Source organism: Phacochoerus africanus, chromosome 2 (genome assembly GCF_016906955.1).
Source record: "Phacochoerus africanus isolate WHEZ1 chromosome 2, ROS_Pafr_v1, whole genome shotgun sequence".
NCBI lineage: Eukaryota > Metazoa > Chordata > Mammalia > Artiodactyla > Suidae > Phacochoerus > Phacochoerus africanus.
In genome coordinates this window covers 131630428-131654330 of record NC_062545.1, presented here as the reverse complement: position 1 = coordinate 131654330, position 23903 = coordinate 131630428, and the positions used below count along the sequence as shown (strand labels likewise).

General features: G+C 41.0%; 1 protein-coding gene and 1 pseudogene across 1 annotated transcript in view; one reads left to right on the top strand and one right to left on the bottom strand.

Annotated features, from left to right (window-relative positions):
- Window positions 1-23903, top strand: part of MGA (MAX dimerization protein MGA) — a 175299-nt gene that overhangs the window by 21062 nt on the left and 130334 nt on the right. The gene's annotated exons all lie outside the window — the stretch shown is intronic.
- Window positions 901-3829, bottom strand: LOC125120765 (N-terminal kinase-like protein; annotated as a pseudogene).

The window sequence follows — 23903 nt, the reverse complement described above, 5'->3', positions numbered from 1 at the left end:
CTGTGGTGTAGGCTGGCAGATGTAGCTCTGATTAGACCCCTAGCCTGGGAACCTCAACACGCTGTGGGTGCAGCCCTAAAAAGACAAAAGAAAAAAAAAAGAATTATTATGATGATGAACTATAATCTTTTAATTGGTATTTGTTCTGTATCTCCTTTTATTATAAACACTTGAGACAAGGACCATACCTGTTTCACTTATTGAAGTAGTCTAGTAAGGTGATTTTTATTGATGATTAAAATTGATGCTTTATTGCTCAGAAGAGTTTTATTTTCATTAAAAGTCAGCTCAGGGTGAGGAAAGTGTTTTCCCTACAGTTGGACTCTGCGGGTCTTTCTGTTGATTCCATCCAGTCTTTGTTGTTTTCCTTGTCTCTGAACTCCTATAGTATCAGTCTGTACACTTCATTAATGTTATCTGTGGTTGCTTAGTTTTTTCATATCTTCAGTTCATGTCCCTATTAGTAAGTTTCTTAACATTGGGAACCTTGTCTTATACTTCTTTCTTTTCTTTTAAAAATTAAATAGAATTTATTGTAGTTCTGATTATGTACACTTGAGATGTGCCTGGTCAGGCTGGCCAGCTCTTGTGGTTTGTGCAATAAATCTCTGGGGCCTGTTCTGCATGGCTGGGAAGGCCCCACACTTGTTGGTTCAGTCTACCTTCCTGGTTCCCAGCTTCATGGGGCCCTTACCTGCCTTTTTCTCAGTGCGTTTATCCTCCATCTTTGCTGAGAGTTCTCACGCTTTTTCCCTGCTACCTCAGTCTTCGCCTGTTGGCTCTCAGTATCTAGGTGCTCCAAGTTGTCATCAATTCCAAGACTCTAGTCTCAGCACCAACCTCCTAGCGTACTGATAGGGTAGCTAAGGGGGTCGCCTTTGTCAATAGGCTCTGGTCTACCCCAGTTATACATGTGCCCTCAGGGGGTGTCTCCACAGGGTTTTGGCTCCTGCCAGCCCTGATTCCACAAGCCTTCATCTTCCCACCTGCTCCAGTCTGATTCTGGGGATTTGTAGCCATGGTTGCTGGTCTGCCCAGTCTGACTGGCTTGGCCCCCAGAACTTCAGTTGTCCTGCTGGGCCAGCGCAGATTCGGCCTCCTGCTCCAAGCTGCTCCAGTCTTGTCATCCCTTCTCTTGGCAGCACTATTGTCCTCTTCTGTGTCCTTGCCCTCCTGTAGTGTCTCCCAACAACCTAAGGTTGTGGGTCTTGCAGGGGTAGGGACTGGGGCAGGAAGTCCCTCAGGCATGGGTGACTGGGGGATATTGGTCTCGGCTGGGGCAGCTGTGCATGTGCATGGATCAGCTTCAGGGTGAGTGAGGAGACCTGCCACAGCCCAGCCTGTCCAGCTGACTGATTCGCTTCCCATTCTAGGGCTGGAGTCTGCATGGACATCCTTTTCCACTTGGGCCAGCTGGGTGGGGTCCTCTGAAACAGACTCCAGTTTGGACAGGAAGCTTTTTTTTTTTTTTTTTTTTTAGGGCTGCACTCACCTCATATGGAGGTTCCCAGGCCAGGGGTCTAATCGGAGCTACAGCTGCCAGCCTACACCACAGCTCACAGCAACGCCAGATCCAAGCCAAGTCTGCAACCCTAGCTCACGGCAATGCAGGATCCTTAACCCACTGAGGGAGGCCAGGGATTGTACCCACAACCTCATGGTTACTAGTTGGATTTGTTTCTGCTACACCACTATGGGAACTACTGGACAGGAAGCTTTGAATGGCCTTGAAGACCTGGTCCTGTGCAGATTTCTCAGGATCCATAGTGAGGCTGCCAAGGACAGGCAGGATCTTCTCTGTGCTTAACCTTCATCGAATAGAGGTTGTAGGTGGCAGTGAAGCCCAAAACACCTGCGACCTGGGATGGTATAAATGGGTCCTTCATGGCCTGGCTAAAGGATGAAGTGTTTGGTGATGGCACTGAGATAGGAGCTGATTTTGCTCAGACAAAGGGTAGTGTTGCAGCAGATGGGGCCGCCTTTGTCCTTGGCCTGTAGCCTTGTGAAGTGCTTCATCAGCTCCACATTGAGATTGGCTTCATTTAGCTTCAGGGCCAAGAGCAGCATAGACTTTACTGTGTGCTCCTGAATGCAGGGTTGGTGTCCAGGAAGTCATGTATGTGGGGAAAGATCTGGGTGTTCACTGTTGGCTCATCAGGTGTTGAATGAACTGCTCCATCTGCTGTAAGAGATGGATGCGCATGGCCCTGTAGATTGATGAAAACATCTTGACCACTATAGGGATGAACTTCTGTTGATACACCTCAGCTTTGAGGTACTTACCCACCTTCATGAGGGGCTTGAGGACAACAGTCCTCTCATCGTCAGACTTGAAGGTGGTCAGCAACTGGGGCAGCACCTTGTGCCGGCAGAAATCCTTGGGGAACAAGTCTAGGCTCTTGCTCAGCTCTTGGAAGAACTTTTGCTTCTCAGCTGGCTCTTTGATCTGAGTCCCTTCCAGGAAGAGGTTGGTCTCCATGAAGCTCATGAAGCCACTGGGCACCTGGCAGTTCTTTGGGAAGTGGGCTGGGTTGGGATACACCTTGGGGTTGGTTTCCACCAGCTCACAGTAATGTAATGCAACTCCAGTGGTTTGGGAATCTTTCCAAATGAAGGGCAGCTGCACGAAAGGGGCCCATTGAAGACTTCCCAGATGAGGCAGCTCAAGTGCTACATGTCACTTGACCACTTTTCTCTGACTGTTCTGCTGGTGACATCACCCAACTCTGGGGGGTCATAGCTCAGGGAACCCCTTGTGGGGAGGTCCCCCACCATTGCTTTGGGCTGAATATGTTGCAGGAAGGAGGACCCCTTCCAGGGCCCATGGGTGGGCTCTTATCTAACACTTGGAAATGAATCGTCCAAGGGGACATACATGCTGACAAAGCAAAAGACTTTATTGGGAAGGAGCATCCAGTTGGAGAGCAGCAAGGTAAGGGAACCCAAGAGAACCTCTCTGCTATGTGGCTTGCAGCCTCAGGTTTAATGGGAATGGGGTTAGTTTCTGGGTTCTGGCTGGTTGTCTTGCTTGGCCCATACTTGGTCTAACTCAGGGTCCTTCCTGGTGGCATGTGCACCTCTCAGCCAAGGTGGATGCCAGTGCCAAGTATTCTGGGAGGTTGGTTGTCTCCTCCCATCTATTGGCCCTTCCCAAATCCTCCCAGTTTTCCAGGCAGCACCATATTCTTTATGGGGGCCTCCTGTTGTGAGACAACTCATGAAAGCAGTTAAGATTGCCTGGCCATGGTGGGCAGTTTCAGTCAACAGTTCCCTAACAAATATATGTAGTCCAGGCCCCCAAGCTTCCACTTGACAGTGTGGTCCACAAACACAGTGGCCACGCAGACATTGTTGTGGATGCAGCTGCAGTCTTTGTCCAGGAAGTGGAGGGCTTACACAATTTGCTCTGGCTTCTAGGAAAGCTCTAGCCCCTTTAGGCCATCAGCCTCCACTTGTGCCTTGAGGCACATTTCCAGCGGTTTCATAGTCTCTGACTAAAAGGAGGCATTTGTCTCTAGCCCATCCATGTAGGCCGGAATGTTGGAATGCTGGAGAGTTTTGAGGTGCTTGAAGGTAGCTTTGACTACCTGGGTTTGCTTTTCATTGCTGGGATTCACATCATACATGAAGATGGACACTGGGCTGCCTGTGGCATTCTTGCAGCCTTGGTGGAGGGCCCAGGGCCTCTAGTGCACCACTTTGGGTGGGGTTGCTGGGCTGAACTCTAACAGGAAATCTCTGACCAGGTCTAGTTGAAGAACCATGTCATCCCTGCTGCTGTGGGCTCAGGGCTCAAGCTCACAAGGTAGGGCTGGGGCGGGGCAGGCATCTTAATACTTACAAATTCTGCTATTAACAGTGCTGTGTAAGTAGGTGCTAAGTAAGTGCTTCATGGCGAGTTATCTTGAACCAATGCTAAATTTGTATGGTATGTTTATTGTGAAGGGTTCTTCAGATAGTAATAAAAACAAAAATAACGTGTTCAAGTGCAAATTTATATTCACTACATAACAAATTTTAAAACAATGTAAATCATGTTTTGACAAAATTTTTGGAAGTAAACTTTTTATTTTACCTGTTCTTTTTTGTTTCAGCTTGACTTCAGTAGGTGACTTTATTTTACCTGTTCTTAATTACTTTTTGTGTGATAACAACTTTAAAGACTAAATTCCAACTAAAACTATCTGAAAGCTTTAGATCCTCCTTAAGTAATTTTTTTTAAAAAATTTATTTATTTATTTTATTTTTATATTTGCTTTTTTGTCTTTTTGCCATTTTTTGGGCCGCTCCTGTGGCATATGGAGGTTCCCAGGTTAGGGGTCGAATTGGAGCTATAGCCACTGGCTTAGCCAGAGCCACAGCAACACGGGATCCAAGCCGCGTCTTGACCTACACCACAGCTCATGGCAACGCTGGATCCTTAACCCACTGAGCAAGGCCAGGGATCGAACCTGCAACCTCATGGTTCCCAGTCGGATTCGTTAACCACTGGGCCACGATGGGAACTCCAATAATGTTTTAATTACAGCTGAACATCCTAAAATAACAGAGAGCTGTTAGGTATCGCCTTTTTTTTTTTTTTTTATTCTTGTGGGTACTGAACTAAACCTTTCGCTTATAATTACTGTCAAGGAGTGAGTGACAGACATTAATTACTATTATAATATTCCCACATTCATCATATATTCATAGATAGTTACCAAATGGCATTAAATATAAAATGAATTTTCTGGTTTTCTACACCAGAGAGTTGCATACATATGAGTCATATGTATATGACTTTCAGGTGTAGTTGGTTTTCTCTGAGCATCTATCTTTTTTTATTTTTTTATTTATTTTTATTTTTTTATTTTTTTATTTTCCCACTGTACAGCAAGGGGGTCAGGTTATCCTTACATGTATACATTACAATTACATTTTTCCCCCAGCCTTTCTTCTGTTGCAACATGAGTATCTAGACAAAGTTCTCAATGCTATTCAGTAGGATCTCCTTGTAAATCTATTCTAAATTGTGTCTGATAAGCCCAAGCTCCCGATCCCTCCCCCTCCCTCCCCCTCCCTCCCTCCCCCTCCCATCAGGCAGCCACAAGTTTCTTCTCCAAGTCCATGATTTTCTTTTCTAAGGAGATGTTCATTTGTGCTGGATATTAGATTCCAGTTATGAGTGATATCATATGGTATTTGTCTTTGTCTTTCTGGCTCATTTCACTCAGTGTGAGATTCTCTAGCTCCATCCATGTTGCTGCAAATGGCATTATGTCATTCTTTTTTATGGCTGAGTAGTATTCCATTGTGTATATATTACCACATCTTCCGAATCCAATCATCTTTCAATGGACATTTGGGTTGTTTCCATGTCCTGGCTATTGTGAATAGTGCTGCAAATGAACATGCGGGTGCACGTGTCTCTTTTAAGTAGAATTTTGTCCGGATAGATGCTCAAGAGTGGGATTGCAGGTTCATATGGAAGTTCTATGTATAGCTTTCTAAGATATCTCCAAACTGTTCTCCATAGTCGCTGTACCAGTTTACATTCCCACCAACAGTGTAGGAGAGTTCCCTTTTCTCCACAGCCCCTCCAGCACTTGTTATTTGTGGACTTATTAATGATGGCCATTCTGACTGGTGTGAGGTGATATCTCATGGTAGTTTTGATTTGCATTTCTCTTATAACCAGCGATGTTGAGCATTTTTTCATGTGTTTGTTGGCCATCTGTATATCTTCTTTGGAGAAATGTCTATTCAGGTCTTTTGCCCATTTTTCCATTGATTGATTGGCTTTTTTGCTGCTGGGTTGTATAAGTTGTTTATATATTCTAGAGATTAAGCCCTTGTCAGTTGCATCATTTGAAACTATTTTCTCCCATTCTGTAAGTTGTCTTTTTGTTTTCTTTTGGGTTTCCTTTGCTGTGCAAAAGCTTTTCAGTTTGATGAGGTCCCATGGGTTTATTTTTGCTCTTATTTCTATTGCTTTGGGAGACTGACCTGAGAAAATATTCATGATGTTGATGTCAGAGAGTGTTTTGCCTATGTTTTCTTCTAGGAGTTTGATGGTGTCCTGTCGTCTATTGAAGTCTTTCAGCCATTTGGAGTTTATTTTTGTGCATGGTGTGAGGGTGTGTTCTAGTTTCCTTGCTTTGCATGCAGCTTTCCAGGTTTCCCAGCAATGCTTGCTGAAGAGACTTTCTTTTTCCCATTTTATGTTCTTGCCTCCCTTGTCAAAGATTAATTGACCATAGGTGTCAGGGTTTATTTCCGGGTTCTCTATTCTGTTCCATTGGTCTGTCTGTCTGTTTTGATACCAGTACCACACTGTTTTGATGACTGTGGCTTTGTAGTATTTCTTGAAGTCTGGGAGAGTTATGCCTCCTGCTTGGTTTTTGTTTCTCAGGATTGCTTTGGCGATTCTGGGTCTTTTGTTGTTCCATTTAAATGTTTGGATTGTTTGTTCTAGTTCTGTGAAAAATGTCATGGGTAATCTGATAGGGATTGCATTGAATCTGTAGATTGCTTTGGGTAGTATGGCCATTTTTACAATATTGGTTTTCCCAATCCAGGAACATGGAATATCTTTCCATTTCTGTACATCTTCTTTGATTTCTTTGATTAAAGTTTTATAGTTCTCGGCATATAGGTCCTTTACCTCCTTGGTCAGGTGTATTCCGAGGTATTTGATTTTGTGAGGTGCAATTTTAAAAGGTATCGTATTTTTGGATTCCTTTTCTAATATTTCATTGCTGGTATACAGAAATGCAACTGACTTCTGAATGTTAATCTTATATCCTGCTACTTTGCTGAATTTATTAATCAGTTCAAGTAGTTTTTGGGTTGAGTCCTTAGGGTTTTCAATGTATAGTATCATGTCATCTGCATACAGTGACAGTTTGATCTCTTCTCTTCCTATATGGATGCCTTTTATTTCTTTGGTTTGTCTAATTGCTGTGGCTAGGACTTCCAAAACTATGTTGAAGAGCAGTGGTGAGAGTGGGCATCCCTGTCTTGTTCCAGATTTGAGTGAGAAGGCTTTCAGTTTTTCCCCATTGAGGATTATATTTGCTGTGGGTTTATCATAAATGGCTTTGATTATATTCAGGAATGTTCCCTCTCTACCCACTTTGGCGAGGGTCTTGATCATGAATGGATGTTGGACTTTGTCAAATGCTTTTTCTGCGTCTATTGAGATGATCATATGATTTTTGACTTTTTTTTTGTTAATGTGGTGTATGATTCTGATTGGTTTGCGTATGTTGAACCATCCTTGTGAACCTGGGATGAACCCAACCTGGTCATGGTGTATAATTTTTTTGGTATGTTGTTGGATTCGGTTGGCTAAGATTTTGTTGAGAATTTTTGCATCTATATTCATCAATGATACTGGGCGATAGTTTTCTTTTTTGGTGGTATCTCTGTCTGGTTTTGGAATGAGGGTGATGGTGGCATCATAGAATGTCTTTGGGAGTATTCCTTCTTCTTCAACCTTTTGAAAGAGTTTAAGGAGGATGGGCACCAATTCCTCTTTATATGTTTGATAAAATTCACCTGTGAAGCCATCTGGTCCTGGACTTTTATTTGTAGGGAGTGATTTTATGACCTCTTCAATTTCATTTCTAGTGATCGGTCTGTTCAGTTGGTCTGTTTCTACTTGATTCAGTTTTGGCAGGCTGTAAGATTCTAGAAAATTGTCCATTTCTTCCAGATTGTCAAACTTGTTGCCATATAGTTGTTCATAGTATTCTCTTATGGTTTTTTGTATTTCTGCTGTATCCGTTGTGATTTCTCCTTTTTCATTTCTAATTTTGGTTATTTGGGTTCTTTCTCTCCTCTTTTTAGTGAGTCTGGCCAGGGGTTTGTCTATTTTGTTTACCTTTTCAAAGAACCAGCTCTGAGCATCTATCTTTTTAAGTTCAGTATCAGGTAGGCAGATATGAAGAAATATATGACATTGACTCTGTTTTTCTGTATAGCTTGAAAGTTGCATAGCTTGAGCCTCTGCAAGTGGGTTGGAAGATTGCCCAGTTCATTTGAAGATTAAATAGCCATATATGTACCTGAAGCTGAAATTCTGTTTTCTATAATACTTTTCGCTGGGTCATGGAGAGCCTACTCCTACAAGGTTGCCACATTTAAGTATCATAACCAGGGAGAAGCACATGCCCTAGATGTCATATTTCAGTGATGATCTTCTCTAAAAGGGGTTTGTCAAATGTATAATTTTTTCTTTTGTTTTTTTAGGGCTGCACCCACAGCATATGGAGGTTCCCAGGGTAGGGGTTGAATTGGAGCTACAGCTGCCAGCCTACACCACAGCTCACACATGGCAATGCCAGATCCTTAACTCACTGAGTAAGGCCAGAGATCGAACCTACATCTTTATGGATGCTAGTTGGGTTTGTTAGCTGCTGAGCCATGACGGGAACTCCTCAAATGTATAATTAAGCGTAACAACGTTTATACTTTTATGAGTCCTTCTTTTTTTTCTTGGCTGCACCTGTGACATATAGAAGTTCCTGGGCCAGGGATCAAACCCACCATATAGCAGTGACCCAAGCCATTCCAGTGACAATGCCAGGTCCTTAACCCGCTGTACCATAGGATGACTCCTATGAGATTTTTCACATTGACTGTTTTTTTGGAAAGTTCGTAAGACAGGGTTGATTTAGAAAATGTCAACATTATATTACTTAATTCTACATACTTCTCAGTGCTATCATTGGTCTTGTTCAGTTTTCTCATAGCACTTGATTATCATCTGTGCCACAGTTGCAGCAATGCCAGATCCTTAACCCATTGTGCCAGTCTGGGGATCAAATTGGTGCCCCCACCCAGAGACAACACTGGATCCTTAACCTGCTGTGCCACAGTGGGAACTCCTATATGTGTTTTTTGTTTTTTTTGGGTTTTTTTTTTTTTTTGCTTTTTAGGGCCATACACGTGCTTTTTAGGGCCATAGGGAGGTTCCCAGGCTAGGGGTGGAATTGGAGCTGTAGCTGCAGGCCTACACCACAGCCATGTGGAATCTGAGCCCTGTCTGTGACTACACCACAGCTCATGGTGGTGTAGATCCTTAAGTCAGATCCTTAACCCATTGAGCAAGGCCAGGGATCGAACCCACATCCTCATGGATCCTAGTCAGGTCCATTAACTGCTGAGCCATGAAGGGAACTCCCTATATGTATTTTTCAAATTTAGAAAACCTAATACGTCAGTACATATATGTTTCTACCTATGATGTAGGAGGAGAGTACCTGTATCCATACACTTTCTGCCAAACTGCATATTAAAAAAAAAATTTTGAGTGTCTTTGGTTTGGGCTTGTTTTGATTTATATCTTCCTGATTAGTGGTGAAGTTGGTCCTCTTTCCATATCCTCATTGGCCTTTGTATTTCTTTTCCTGTGAATTGCATATTTTTGTCATTATGTATATTGGATTCTGGAGTTTTTGTGTTCTGGATATTAGTTCAGATATTCATCCTCTGCATGTCAAGTACGCTGTTAATATTTTCTTCCTTTCTGTTGTTGGCTCTTACCTTTTATTTTTATGGTGTAGCCTATTATATAGGAGTTTTAATTTGGGGAGGGGGCTTTTTTTTTAGGGCCGCACCTGTGGCATATGGAGGTTCCCAGGCTAGAGATCCAATCTGAGCTACAGCTGCCAACCTATGCCACAGCCTCAGCAACGCTAGGTCCGAGCTGTGTCTGTGCCCTACACCATGGCTTATGGCAACACCAGATCCTTAACCCATTGAGAGAAGCTAGGGATCGGACCTGAAACTTCATGGTTCCTAGTTGGATTCATTTCCACTGCGCCATGACGGGAACTCCTAGAAGTTTAAATTTTTATGTAGACCTAGTTGCTAGTATTTTTCTGTATGACTTCAGGTTTTGTTTCCTTACCATGTGATTGTATAAAATTCTCTTCTAGTATATTTTTAAAAAATAGTACTTAGCTCTTTTAATTTTAGTTTATATTTGTGCATGGGCATAATGTAGGGATTTTTTTTCCATATGGTTAGCCACTTGTGCCCAATACAATTATTGAATGCTTTTTTAGTAATTTTAAATGCATTTTTTTATTGCGGTAAAATATAAATAAAACTTACCATCTTAACCATTTTTAGGTGTACAGCTTAGCTGTATTACATACATTCACCTTGGAGTTCCCATCGTGGCTCAGTGGTTAATGAATCCGACTAGGAACCACGAGGTTGCGGGTTCAATCCCTGGCCTTAGCTTAGTGGGTTAAGGATCTGGCATTGCCGTGAGCTGTGGTGTAGGTCGCAGACGCGGCTCGGATCTGGCGTTACTGTGGCTGTGGTGTAAACCAGCGGCTGCAGCTCCGATTTGATCCCTAGCCTGGGAACCTCCATGTGCCACAGGAGTGATCCTAGAAAAGGCAAAAGAAGACAAAAAAAAATACATTCACCTTGTTAGGCTACCATCACCACCATCTGTCCCTGTAACTCTTACCATCTTGTAAAACTGAAACTCTCTGCCTATTAAACAATAACTCTCCATTCTCCTTTCTCCTTGGCCCCTTACAGCCATCGTTATACTTTCTGCCTGTATGAGGAAATGCCTCTTTTTATCATTTAGTCCATTATTGGAGACTCTCTTCTGTTCCATTTATTTATCTGTACATCACTATTATATGCAATTTCATTTTCCTACTTTATACTTTTTGAGAGCAGGTAGATAAAGCTCCTCTGCTCTTTCTTCTTTTCTAAAATTTAAGTGGATATTCTCTCTTTGATTTCTAGTTGAATCAGACTATTAAGTTTCAGAAAGCATTCTTTTGGAATTTTGATTACAATTACATTGAATTTATAGAATAATTTGAGGGCAGTTTGACATCTTCACAGTATTGTATCCGCTATTCTAGAATATGATATATTTCTCTATTCTTTTCTGTTTTCATTTTTAGGACTTTGTAATTTTCTTCATGTTGATCTTGCATATTTCTTAATGTCCTTTGTTTAACTTTATTTTTGTAAAGCTTTTTTTTTTTTTGATGGTTGCACCCATGGCATTTGGAAGTTGCCAGGCCAGGGACTGAATCTGAACCACAACTGTGACCTGTGTTGCAGCTGTGGCAATGCTGGGTGCTTAACCCATTATGCAGGGCTGGTGAACCAATGAATGCCTCCATAGCGACCTGAACTGCTGCAGTTGGATTCTTAACCCACTGTGCCACAGTGGGAACTCCTGTAAAGCTTTAAGAGAGAAGAAATATCCAAAACTGTTTTGATAACTTTATATAATATACTTTACATAATTCATTTTGCTTTGTTTTTCTTTTGCCTTTTTGGGTTGACAGTACTGCAGAGGCTGTTTCATCAAATTTATTTTGCCAGTTTGATGATGGGGCAGCTATTGCTTCTTATATTTGGTAGATGGCACCAGTTGGAATCAATAAATTCCCAGCCTTATCCTGGAGTCTGAGACCAATATTGTCCCCAATCAAGGAGAATTTAAGAAGTTCTTGTCTAGTGATGCAGGTGAAAACTCAAGAGTTAAAATTGTTTTTTTTTTGCTATTATAAAAAATGCTGCAGTTTGTGCTTCTGGAGGATAAATTTCTAGAAGTGTTTTTGCCGAATTAGAGGGTAGAAAAAAGAAAGACTAGTAATTTACACTCCCACCAAAAATATGAGTTCTTGTTTGCCTAGAGCTTCATCAGCAGTAGATATTAAGTATTTTAACTTACCAATCCGATAGATTAAAAAATGGTATTTTGAAAAAATATTTTATTTTTCAGTTTGATCTGCATTTTCTATTTTTAATAACTCTACTAAGTTAGGCATCTTTTAGTAGAGTTATTGACATGTGTATTTCTTTGTGAATTGCCTGTTCATATCCTTTGCATCTTTGCATATGAAAAAATTTTGGGGGTGTACCCGTCATGGCTCAGCGGTTAATGAGCCCGACTATCATCCACGAAGATGAGGGTTCCATCCCTGGCCTTGCCCAGTGGGTTAAGGATCTGGCATTGCTGTTAACTGTGGTGTAGGTTGCAGATGCGACTCGGATCCAGTGTTGCTGTGGCTGTGGCATGGGCAGGCGTCTGCAGCTCTGATTCGATCCCTGGTCTGGGAACCTCCATATGCCACTGGTGCTGTCCTAAAAAAAAAAAGGAAAAAAAAAGGTTTTTTTGGCTTACTTTATACTGGTTTGTTATTCCTTTTTTTTTTTTTAGGATTATGTATCATAGTTGATAATCATTTGTCTATATATGTTTAGAGATTATCTCTCAATCTGTCACTTATTTTGTAAATGGGTTATTCTACTGTAGTTCTAAAAAAATTATTTTTGTATACTTATACCTGTATACATCATTTGCTTTTCTTTTTGACTTTCTCCAGTGCTTTTAAAATGAAATAACTTAGAAGTTCCCACTGTGGAGCAATGGGATTGGCAGTGTCTTTGCAGTGCCATGATGCAGGTTTTTTTTCTTTCTTTCTTTCTTTTTTTTTGTCTTTTTGCAATTTCTTGGGCCGCTCCCGCAGGCATATGGAGGTTCCCAGGCTAGGGATCAAATTAGAGCTGTAGCCGTCAGCCTACGCTAGGGCCACAGCAATTTGGGATCCGAGACGCATCTGCAAACTACACCACAGCTCATGGCAACGCCGGATCCTTAAGCCACTGAGCAAGGCCAGGGATCGAACCCGCAACCTCATGGTTCCTAGTTGGATTCGTTGACCACTGAGCCACGACGGAAACTCTGATGATGCAAGTTTGATCCCTGGCCTGGCACAGTGGGTTAAAGGATCTGGCATTGCTGTAGCTGTGGCATAGTTCACAACTGTGGTTCAGATCTGATCCCTGGCCTGGGAACTCCATATACTGTGGGGTGGCCAAAAATAAAAAAGTAAAAAAAGATGAAATAATTTAGGTGTGACTTTTAAAGATTATATTTGTTATATAAACCTAGTTGTGTTTATATAGTAGCATTTTTAGTGTATATTTTATTAATAAAGTTACCAAATTTGCTTGCCTCCCAGCACTTAAACTCTAATTTTTTTTTTTTGTCTTTTTGCCTTTTTCTAGAGCCGCTCCCACCTCATATGGAGGTTCCCAGGCTAGGGGTCTAATAGGAGCTATAGCCGCTGGCCTACACCAGAGCCACAGCAATGCTGGATCCAAGCTGTGTCTGCAACCTACACCACAGCTCACGGCAATGCCGGATCCTTAACCCACTGAGCAAGGCCAGGGATCAAACCCACAACCTCGTGGTTCCTAGTCAGATTTGTTAACCACTGAGTCACAACTGGAACTCCCCAGCATTTAAACTCTAAGTGGAGAAAAAAGTAAACATTGATTGCCTTATCAGTGGAATTTTGAGTCTCTACTTAATAGAAATTGGCTAATTTAAGACACCTTTTACATAGTTAAAAGTGGAGGAGTTTCTGTCATGGCACAGCAGAAACGAATCCAACTAGGAACCATGAGGTGTGGGTTCGATCCCTGGCTTGGCTCAGTGGGTTAAGGATCCAGCAGCATTGCTGTGAGCTGTGGTGTAGGTCGCAGACGAGCTTGGACCCCGAGTTGCTGTGGCTCTGGTATAGGCCGGCGGCTGTAGCTCTGATTTGACCCCTAGCCTGAGGACCTCCATGTGCGTGCTTTTTAGGGCCACACTCACGCACATGAGTAATTCTGTTATGAACACTGGAGTCGAAGTTCTATTTGAGTCCCTGCTTTAAATTCTTTTTGGTATATACCTAGAAGTAGGATTGCTGGACCATTTGGTAATTCTATGTTTAACTTTTTGAGACTTAAGCAAACTGTTTTCCATAGTAACTGCACCATTTTACATTCCTACCAGCAATGCACAAGGATTATAATTTCTCTACTTCTTCCCAATATTTGTCATTTTTTTTTCAATTTTTAAGTTATCCCTATCCTTTTGTTGTTGTTGTTTGCTTTTTAGGGCTATACCCACAACATGTGGAAGTTCCCAGGCTAGGGGTTGGCTTGGAGCTGCCGATGCCGGCCTACACCACAACCACTGCAACGTGGGATCTGAGCTGCATTTGTGACCTACACCACAGCTCACAGTGATGGTCCTCATCAATACTAGGTGGATCCGTTACCGACTAGTGGGAACTTCTAATTATACCTATCCTAATGGGCATGATGTGGTATCCCGTTGTGGTTTTGGTTTGCATTACCTACCTAATGACTAGAGACGTGGAGAATACTTTCATGTGCTTGTTGCAATCTGTATATGTTTTTAGGAGACATGTCTATTCCACTTCTTTGTCTATTTTTTTAAATTGGAGTGTTTGCACAACCACTTTTTAAGTCTAGTTAAGTCTTTCAGTTGTCTTTTGGGTTGAACCAAAGGCTCTTAATAATCTGTTGCTACCACTTAATTTATAACGTTTTCATGCAAATTGTGGTTTGAAGGGCCTTGTTATTAGGAGATGGATGTTAACTATTAAGTTATAGTCTGAGAAACTACTTAGTTGGAGATGACTGGCTCAGATTGTTCACCTTGATATATTTTTCCTCTGATGTAGCCACCATTACAGATTGTCCACATGTTGCATATTCTCCATTAGGAAGATGGAAGTTATCATTTTATTTCTGTTATGTGGTTTTTCTGCAGCTAGGAACTATTCTTGATTTGATTTCTAGTTTTGACTAGGGGTATGCTTAATAATGGTTACCTTGCATTTAACTTTTGGCTTTTACCCACTTTGTCTAACTCATTGATGCAGATGAATTTTAATTTTATGAAGGAAACCCTTCACTGGCTCACTTTAGCAATCCTGTAACCTCGTGGTCACTCCAAACAGATATATTTTCCAGTGTTGTTCATCTGATAAAAAGATGAGTAGAGTAAGTAATACTTTTGCATATGATAGAATATTGACGTTTTAATTTTTCTCCTAAAGAAAGCTACTACAAATATCTTATAGAAACATGAGAACTCAAGCAGTGAACACTACAATGAAAGCAATAAATATTGTGTTAAGAGGTAATTTTTAAATCGAGTTTTCTTAAGGGTTGTCAAAGAGATCTGTTGTTACTCTGGTAATTATATGCCTCCTGAGAAAGTATGCAGTGACATTTGGTATCATGCTTTGGAATTAGCTAGAAGGAATTGTTATGTTCAATGTACCATTCCTGCTGGCTTCCTGACAGTATTGATTTAAGTGACAGGTAGAATATGTTAGCTTAACTTACAAACTTCAAAATGGAAATCTGGATGATGAGGAGGTGAACTCCATAAAGGACTTAGTCTTTTTTACTTATGTATGCTCTAGTAGGCACTTAGGAAGCATTTGTGGAATGAAAGCACGTGAGTGGACTATTGGTTTCAAACATTTACTCAGTAAAGTGAAACGACTTGTTCATTTTTGAATCCCCTTTGCTAGGCATTTAATCTGTACTTCCTCTGATCTGCTAAATCATTTTAAACATTTTCCTAAATTCCAAAAATTTGTTGACATCTTTTGTTTTATATCCTTTCTTAACCTCTTCTTTTTTTTTTTGGCTTTTCAGGGCTGCATCCGAAGCATATGGAACTTCTCAAGCTAGGGGTCAAATCGGAGCTGCAGCTGCCAGCCTACACCATAGCCAGAGCAATGTGGAACTGCAGAGTCCACCTACACCACAGCTCATAGCAACGCCAGATCCTCAACCCACTGAACCAGGCCAGGGATTGAACCCTCATCCCCATGGATCCTAATTGGATTCATTTCCGCTGAACCACAACAGGAACTCCATTTCTTAACCTCTTTGTTCTTTTTTTCCCTTTCTTTAGTCTTCGTTGTTACTTATTTATTTTTTTAAATGATTTTACTGTTTCAGAGGTGGTTATGGAGGGAAAGAGAGAATCTCATATGACTAAGTCCACTACCTATTCACTTGAATTCAACTAATTTTAATATAAGCAATTTTCCCAGTTATCCAACACCGTTCTTTCCTCCTTCTTCTTCTTCTTCTTTTTTTTTGCTTTTTTTGGGCTGCACCTGTGGTATATAGAAATTCCCAGGCTAGGCGTCTAGTCTGAGCTGCAGCCACCATCCTCTACCACAGACTTATCAACGCCAGATCTCAGTCACATCTGTGACCTATACCACAGCTCACGGCAACATCATATCTTTTAACCCACTGAGCAATGCCAGGAATTGAACTAGTATCCCTTATGGATGGTAGTTGGGTTTATAACCTGCTGAGCCACGGCAGGAACTCCCCCATCGGCCTTCTGAATGACTGCTTAATTGCTAGCCCCTATTGTTGGAAACTTGAGTGTTGCTATTACTGTTTAAATGAACCATGATAAAAATTTTGGTGCATAAAACTCTTTCTAAATTTCAGGTTGTTTCCTTAGAAGCAATACTTAGATATATCTTCTGGGGTAGAAGATATGAACATTTAAAAAGCTATGGATTATAAAAATTATATATATTTATTGTAGAACATTTGAAAAATATAGAAATATTATATAGAAATTAACTTAGATCAGCTGTTATCTTACAGTGCTGTGATAACCACTGTTTTAACATTTTGGTGAATTCCTCTCTAGAGATAGAATATCTATCTGTATATCTTATGCTTTTTTTTTTTTGTCTTTTTGCCTTTTTTAGGGCCGATCTGGCGGCATATGGAGGTTCCCAGGCTAGGGGTCCAATCGGAGCTGTAGTCTCCAGCCTACGCCAGAGCTACAGCAACGTGGGATCCGAGCCGCGTCTGCAACCTACACCACAGCTCACGGCAACGCCGGATCGTTAACCCACTGAGCAAGGCCAGGGACCGAACCCGCAACCTCATGGTTCCTAGTCGGATTCGTTAACCACTGCGCCACGACGGGAACTCCCGGCAAAGTATGTTAATTCACTTTGCACTTGACAGGATAAAGGATGCATTTAATAATCATCAATTCAGTAAATAAATGTTTATTTAGAACAAAACACTTGTCTCAATACTTAAAATTAATCATCTCCCATTTTTTTCTTAAATTCTACTGACCTCTAGAATTATACCTTGTGACCTAAAGGTATTTTTGCTAAATCCAGTGGTCATTCCTTATTGCACATGATTTAACAGCAGCTTTGCCACAGTTGGTTACTTCTTGTTTTTGAAAGCATTTTTCCATTTGCTTCTGGACATCACATTTTCCTAGTTCTGGACTTCCTGTTGTGGCTCAGCAGAAACAAATCTATTATCCATGAGGAGGTGGGTTTGATCTCTGCCATTGATCAGTGGGTTAGGGAATCTGGCGTTCCTTGAGCTGTGATGTAGGTTGCATACGAGGCTTGGATCCCAAGCTGTTGTAGCTTCGATTTGACCCCGAGGCTGGGAACCTCCATAGGCCACAGGTGTGGCCCTAAAAAGCCAAAAAAAAAAAGAAAAAAAAATTATCCTAGTTCTCCTTCTATATCAGGGTCTCTCCTCCTTGGTGTGTGCTACCTCCTCCTAAGGTCCCTACCTCTCAGTGGTAGAATGCTCCAGGGCTCCCACCTTGGTCATCATATTTTTAAAAAGTCTTTGTTTAATTCCTTGGCTCATTTAATCTCTTACATGGATGATTTCTGAATTAATTCCTTTAGCTTTGGCCTTTTCTTTGAAATCCAGACTCATATTCAGTTACCTACCCAACATCTCTAGTTGGATATCTAATCGGATTTCAAATTTGACCTGTCCAAAACTGAGCCCAGATCTTCTAGTGCCCCCAGACCTCCAACTTCCTACCTACCCCCTGGGAGTGAGCAGTTGTGTGTGTGTGTATAGTGATTGTGCTGTGATTGCCTTGCTTTGGCTCACTTAATTGCTTTGTGAGTAGCTACGGAAGTGGCTCAGAATCAGGGAACAATTAGCCTTGGTGTTTGGCATACTTAGCAAAGATGTGCAGAGATACTCAGGGCCCATGGTAAACGTTAAGTGATCTTCTTCCTTCTCCCCATTACCTCGATTTAATTTTCTATTATTGTTTATCTCTATTACTTCTCTTTAGTCCTAATATCTCCTTGCTTTCTCTCTGTCCCTCACACACTCTGAGAAAGCTTCTAACCGAGGGCCTTTGCCTGGGATACTCATCTCCCAGATAGGGCTTAATCCCTCAACTCTTCTAAGTTTTACTTAATTACTGCCTTTTCAGTGAACCTATAGCCACACTATTAAAATTTGTAACCCTTCCTAACACTACTAGTCTCCCTTTCCTGCATTATTTCCATAGCACTTAGTCATCATATAACACCTTATATGTTTTACTTATTTAATTTTGTCTCTTCTCCCTCCTCCACTAGAATCCTGTATAATCCTGTATAGATAGTTATTTTTATGTTTTGTTCATTGCTGAATCCTCTAGCACCTAGAAGAGTGCCTGACATGTGGTAAGGGTGACTTCGTTAAGAGCATATTACACAAAAACAAAACAAAACAAAACAAAAAAAGAGCATATTACAATGTTATTTAAAAAGTGAATGCAGCAATACTTTATGCTCTTCCTTTCCAACCTGAACCCAGCAGGATGTCTCCTGTGAAGAAGGATGGCAAGAAGAAGAAGGGCCATTTTGCCATCAGCAGGGTTGTGTCCATAGAATAAATACATTATTGCCATTTACAAGCATATCCATGGAGTGGGCTTCAAGAAATGTGTCCTGGAGTTCCTGTCGTGGCGCAGTGGTTAACGAATCCGACTAGGAACCATGAGGTTGTGGGTTCGGTCCCTGCCCTTGCTCAGTGGGTTAAGGATCCGGCGTTGCCATGAGCTGTGGTGTAGGTTGCAGATGCGGCTCGGATCCCACGTTGCTGTGGCTCTGGTGTAGGCCAGGGGCTACAGCTCCAATTGGACCCCTAGCCTGGGAACCTCCATATGCCACGGGAGCGGCCCAAGAAATAGCAAAAAGACCAAAAAAAAAAAAAAAGTGTCCTTCAGGCACTCAGAGAGATCCAGAAATTTGGAGTTGGGAGCTTTAGATGTGTGTGGTGACACCAGGCTCAACAAAGCTCCAGGGGCTAAAGAAATAAGAAATGACCCATACAATATCCATGTGCATTTGTCCAGAAAACATAATGAGGGTGACGATTCACCAAACAAGCTCTATACATTTGTTACATATCTACCTGTCACTACTTTAAAAAATCTGCAGGAGTTCCCAATGTGGCTCCATGGAAATCAACCCCACTAGTATCCATGAGGATGCGAGTTCAATCCCTGGCCTCATTCCCTGTGTTAAAGATCTGGTGTTGCCCTGAGCTGTTGTATAGCTCACCGATCCCACATTGCTGTGGTTGTGGTGTAGGCCGGCACCTGTAGGTCTGATTCGACCCCTAGCCTGGGAACTTAGATATGCCACAGGTGCAGCCCCCCAAAAAAGCCTAGGAACTGTCCCTGTGAATAAGAACTAACTGCTAATTGCCAAATAAATTTATAAAACTGCAAAGAAAAAAAAAGTGAATGACAGTCTTGGAACATGAATAGAAATATATCTGGAAAGGTAATTCTTAATTTGGGGGGTCTTAGGGACACCTTTAAAATTTTATGGAAGTTATATGGATTGCCTCATTTAAAAAAAATTGATAGGCCTGAATTAAACTTCCTAAATTGCTAGTAATTTTAAACATTTTCAATGATTTTAAATAATAGTTCACTTTATTTTGTAAATTTCCTGATTTTTCCATTTATTTATCAAGTTATATTAATTATACAAATACATATATATATATACACACACACACATACACACATGTAAATATATAGGTATGTATGTGTTTTATCTATTTTCCACATTGGTCTTAGTTTACAGAACTTTTTTTTTTTTAGGGCTACACCTGAGGCTTATGGAGGTTCCCAGGCTAGGGGTCCAGTTGGAGCCAGCCTATGCCACAGCAACATCAGATCCGAGCCACGTCTGCGACCTACACCACAGCTCATGGCAACGCCAGATCCTTTAACCCACTGATTGAAGCCAGGCATCAAACCTTCATCCTCACGGATGCTAGTCAGATTCGTTTCTGCTGAGCCACAGTGGGAACTCCAATAAATAACACTTTGTTTTGTTCTAGCTTCTTTCCTCTAAGAGTGAAAGGTTATGTAGAGACCATAGAGTTAGGAAATCATAGGCATATAATTGGTAACTTAGGGCATGGGAGTGGAAGAGATTATTTAGGAAGTTTAGCTGAAGAGAGAAAAGGAGAGAGGGAACTCTGCAGAGGATCAACATATAGGTAGTTTGTAAAAGAAGAGAAGTTAAGTAAAGGAGACTAAGAAGGAAGTCATTGGTAGGAGAATAAGGAGAGAGGGACATAGTAGAGCCCAGGACTGAAACAAGTTTTAGGAAGGGTAAAGTGGGCAGTGGTGTCAGATACCTTAGGACAAAGACCAAAAATGTAAAAATAAGAACTGAAAAGTGGTTATTGAGTTTTGCCACTAGGAATTCACTGGTGACCTTTAGTAAGGAACATTTTAGTGGAGGGATGAAAGTGCAGTATAAGTGCCTACAGTTGTAAATTTTTTATCAGGGAAAGGATGGAAAGAGAGTAGGTCACAGCTTATGGAATAGGTAGAGTTGAATTTTTTTTTTTTTTTCTTAAGAAGGGAAGACGAACATACAGAATGAGGAGATGTGGTTAGAGGAAAGGCAAATGTTGTAGGTGAGAAAAGGAGTTAATTAAAAGTTCTTCAGGAGGTTGGGGGTTCTAGGCTTAAGAGTCTGAGGTGAGATGTGTTTTAGAAAGGAGACATAGATACTTTTTCTTTAAGGTGGATAGGAAAGAGGTAAGAATAGTTGAGGACAAAGGAATAGGAGAGATGGGAGAAAATTTAGAACTGTGGGGTCCCAATTGCCACTTTTTAGTTGTGGGATTTGTAATCAGTGAACAACCTAGACTTTAGTTTTCTCATTTATCTTGGCTTGTTTCATAGATGTGTAAGTCAAAAATGAAAGAAGTATATGTTAAAATGCTTTAGAAACTTAAGATGCTATACAAATTTATTGCCTATTGTTAGTAGTCGTGTTGTAGGAAGCCATTTACTTTGTATAGAGTGTGTAGTTTACTGTATCAGAATGCTCCGAATAGCAAGAAGGTGCAGAGGATTCTGGTATTTTGGGACCGTAATGTTTGGTCTCAAAGTCTTTATCTTGCATCTGGAAAGATCTCTTTACAGGCATGGGTTTTAATAGGTACCGTAGCTGACATTAGCACCTGAAATCATTTAAAACATTGATGGTGGGAATAATTAAGTGAAAATGTATGGGAAGAAATTTGCTTAGAAACAAAGTAAATTTTCTGTGGTTTAAATTTGGTGTGAGATGGTAGTAATTCTACAGTCTCATGTGTGTCTTCTGCTGGTTCACTTTTCGTAACTTTTGAAAAACTAAACTTCATGTTTATTTATGAACTTTTCATCATTTGGTACCTCAGACTGATTTATGCTTAGCTCTTTAGCTTTGTATGTGTCCTCATGACACATAGGTATGGTTTTTTATCATATATAAGGAGTTTATGGTATAGTACTTAGTAAAAAATATTAAGAAAAAAGGTTTGTATTGTGTTTTTCTTAGCATTCTAGATTTCTTTAGCATTTTCATTGCTTTGCCCTTGCTTATCATCAGTCCTGGTTTTCTGTTTATGATTTCTGGTTCTGAGGTTAACTGGAGAAAATCATGTAATTGAGCTAATTGTTCCATTACTGATATGTGCTGCTTAGTCTAATTTGGTCTTTGATGATGTACTTAATTCCCATGAATGTTACATGGGCTGTGGACTCATATTCTTCTCCAGGTAGAGAAATGTGTGATGTTGTTTCATTCTGTACCTTTATTCATTTGTTCAAATATGTTTGAATGTCTACTGTGTGTTGGCCAATGTGCTGATGAGTAGAAAAATTCGAGAGACAGTACCAGTGTCAGATACGGTACCTTGGTATACAAAATTAAAGACAAGAAAAAATTCGTTCGATTTGACGATTAAGAAGTCATGGTGACCTTGGATGTTCCCACTTTGGTTCAGTGGGTTAAGCTGTGGCTGCAGCTGTGGCTCGGATTTGATCTCTGGCCCGGGAACTTCCGTACGCCATGGGTGTGGCTGAAAAAGAGAAAAAAAAAAGTCATGGTGGGTGACCTTAAAAGCTGGTTAAGGTAGAATTTCCCTTATAGTCGGTGGAAGAGTAAATGGCAGGTGAAAAAGGAGGAGGAGGAGAGAACAGAGATGAAGGGGGAAGGAGCAAGAGAGTGAAAGGGGAAATGGAGAAGTGGGAGAAAAGAGGAAGGTAAGAAGTAATGGCGAGAGGGAAGGAGATATAAAGAGAATAACTTCTTTTTGAGAATGTTTGTTGAGAAGAGGAAGAGACTAGACGGGAACTGGGAGGGACTTTCTTTTTAGGATAAGACCTAACTTTGTTTATGTGGTGAAGGAAAAGGTGCTATTAGGGAAGAAGATATTGAAGATTTAAAATATGGTATGGTTGATAGAGCAGGGTGTTGAAGAAGGTAGGAAGAGGATAAGAGTCACAGTGTGGGTCAAGGGTGCACGTGATGGGCTAGCTTTGAATGGGAGGGACACTTAATTTACTAGGATTAAAATAAAGATAGGTAAGGAGAAGTATGAATTTAGATAAGGTTACAGTTAATGGTATTGGGTAGAGGGAAGGCATACCTGATAAACTCACAGATTTTTATAGGAGGGAAGGCATACCTGATGAACTCACAGATTTTTATAGGATCAGAAGCAAGTTTGGTTGAGAGTGAAGGATCGGGGCAGGGAGTGAATAGGGAGCTTGAGTTGAGAAAATCAAAGAATTGTTGAGGGGCATGGAAGAAGAAGTTTATCAAATTTATTTTAAAGGTTTATAGTTGGAGACTGTTTTATAGTGGTATGAGTGTATCTAATGTGGTTTTTCTTTATAGTAGCTTAGTTTCCAGAAACAGTATTAATTTGAAGCTGTGGTTTTATGGTCAGGTCCAGAGAAAGGGGAACAAATATGAAGTTTCTGCTAAGAGATTTAGATGTCCAACCATAGGATCTGGGTTGGAAGAAATCAGGATTTGAGAGGCAAGAGGTTTCTGAAGTCAGAGTAAGATTACTCCAGAGTGAGCTGCTGGAGTAATCAAGGGAGGGCAGTTTCAAATGATAACAAGATCCAGAGTAAAGAGCTGAAGAATGATGCCTAAAATAGAGTTAAACTAAGAATATTTGGAACTCAAGAGGTCTGTGAATTCAAAGGTACAGTAATTGGATGGGTAATCTTCATGGACATTGAAATCTCCCAGGATTGTGATAGAAGATTCAGTAGAGAAGAAGGCTCTGAACTGGGCTCCCAGGTCTTTAGTGAAGGAAGAAGGTATGACTAAGGGATCAGAAGATGACAGTGATGAGAAGATACATCTTGAAGGTGGGTGGTTATGATCTGGAAGCTGCAGTAGAAAGGTAAGTGAATGCCAATCATTTCTGGCTCTGTTGGGGTATGAATTACAGTAAAAAGAAGTGTGAGAAAATCTGGGAAAGCCAGATTTAAGTCAAAGTAAATACTTAGAAGGAGAATTGTTCAAAAACATCGAGAAAGCCTGGGGTTTAGTAACAAGAGAATAATTCTCTTGGGCATAATGGAAAAGATTTGGACAGTGACAGTATGGAAGAAACCAGTGCTGAGGACATTTAGGTGAGAAAGGTAGATCATGGTGGGGATACTACTGCCTTTGCATGTTGGAAGTTATTGATTGGGCTCAGTTGTCTGAACTTTGACACAAGTTTTTTTGGTAGTGAAACTGGTTTAAAGTCCCAAGTAGTATGTGGCTTGATTTCAAAGAAGTGTCAAATATACAGTGATTCACAATATTTAAAGCTTATATTCTGGAGTTCCCGTCGTGGCACAGTGGTTAACGAATCCGACTAGGAACCATAAGCTTTTGGGGTTCGATCCCTGGTCTTGCTCAGTGGGTTGAGGATCCGGTGTT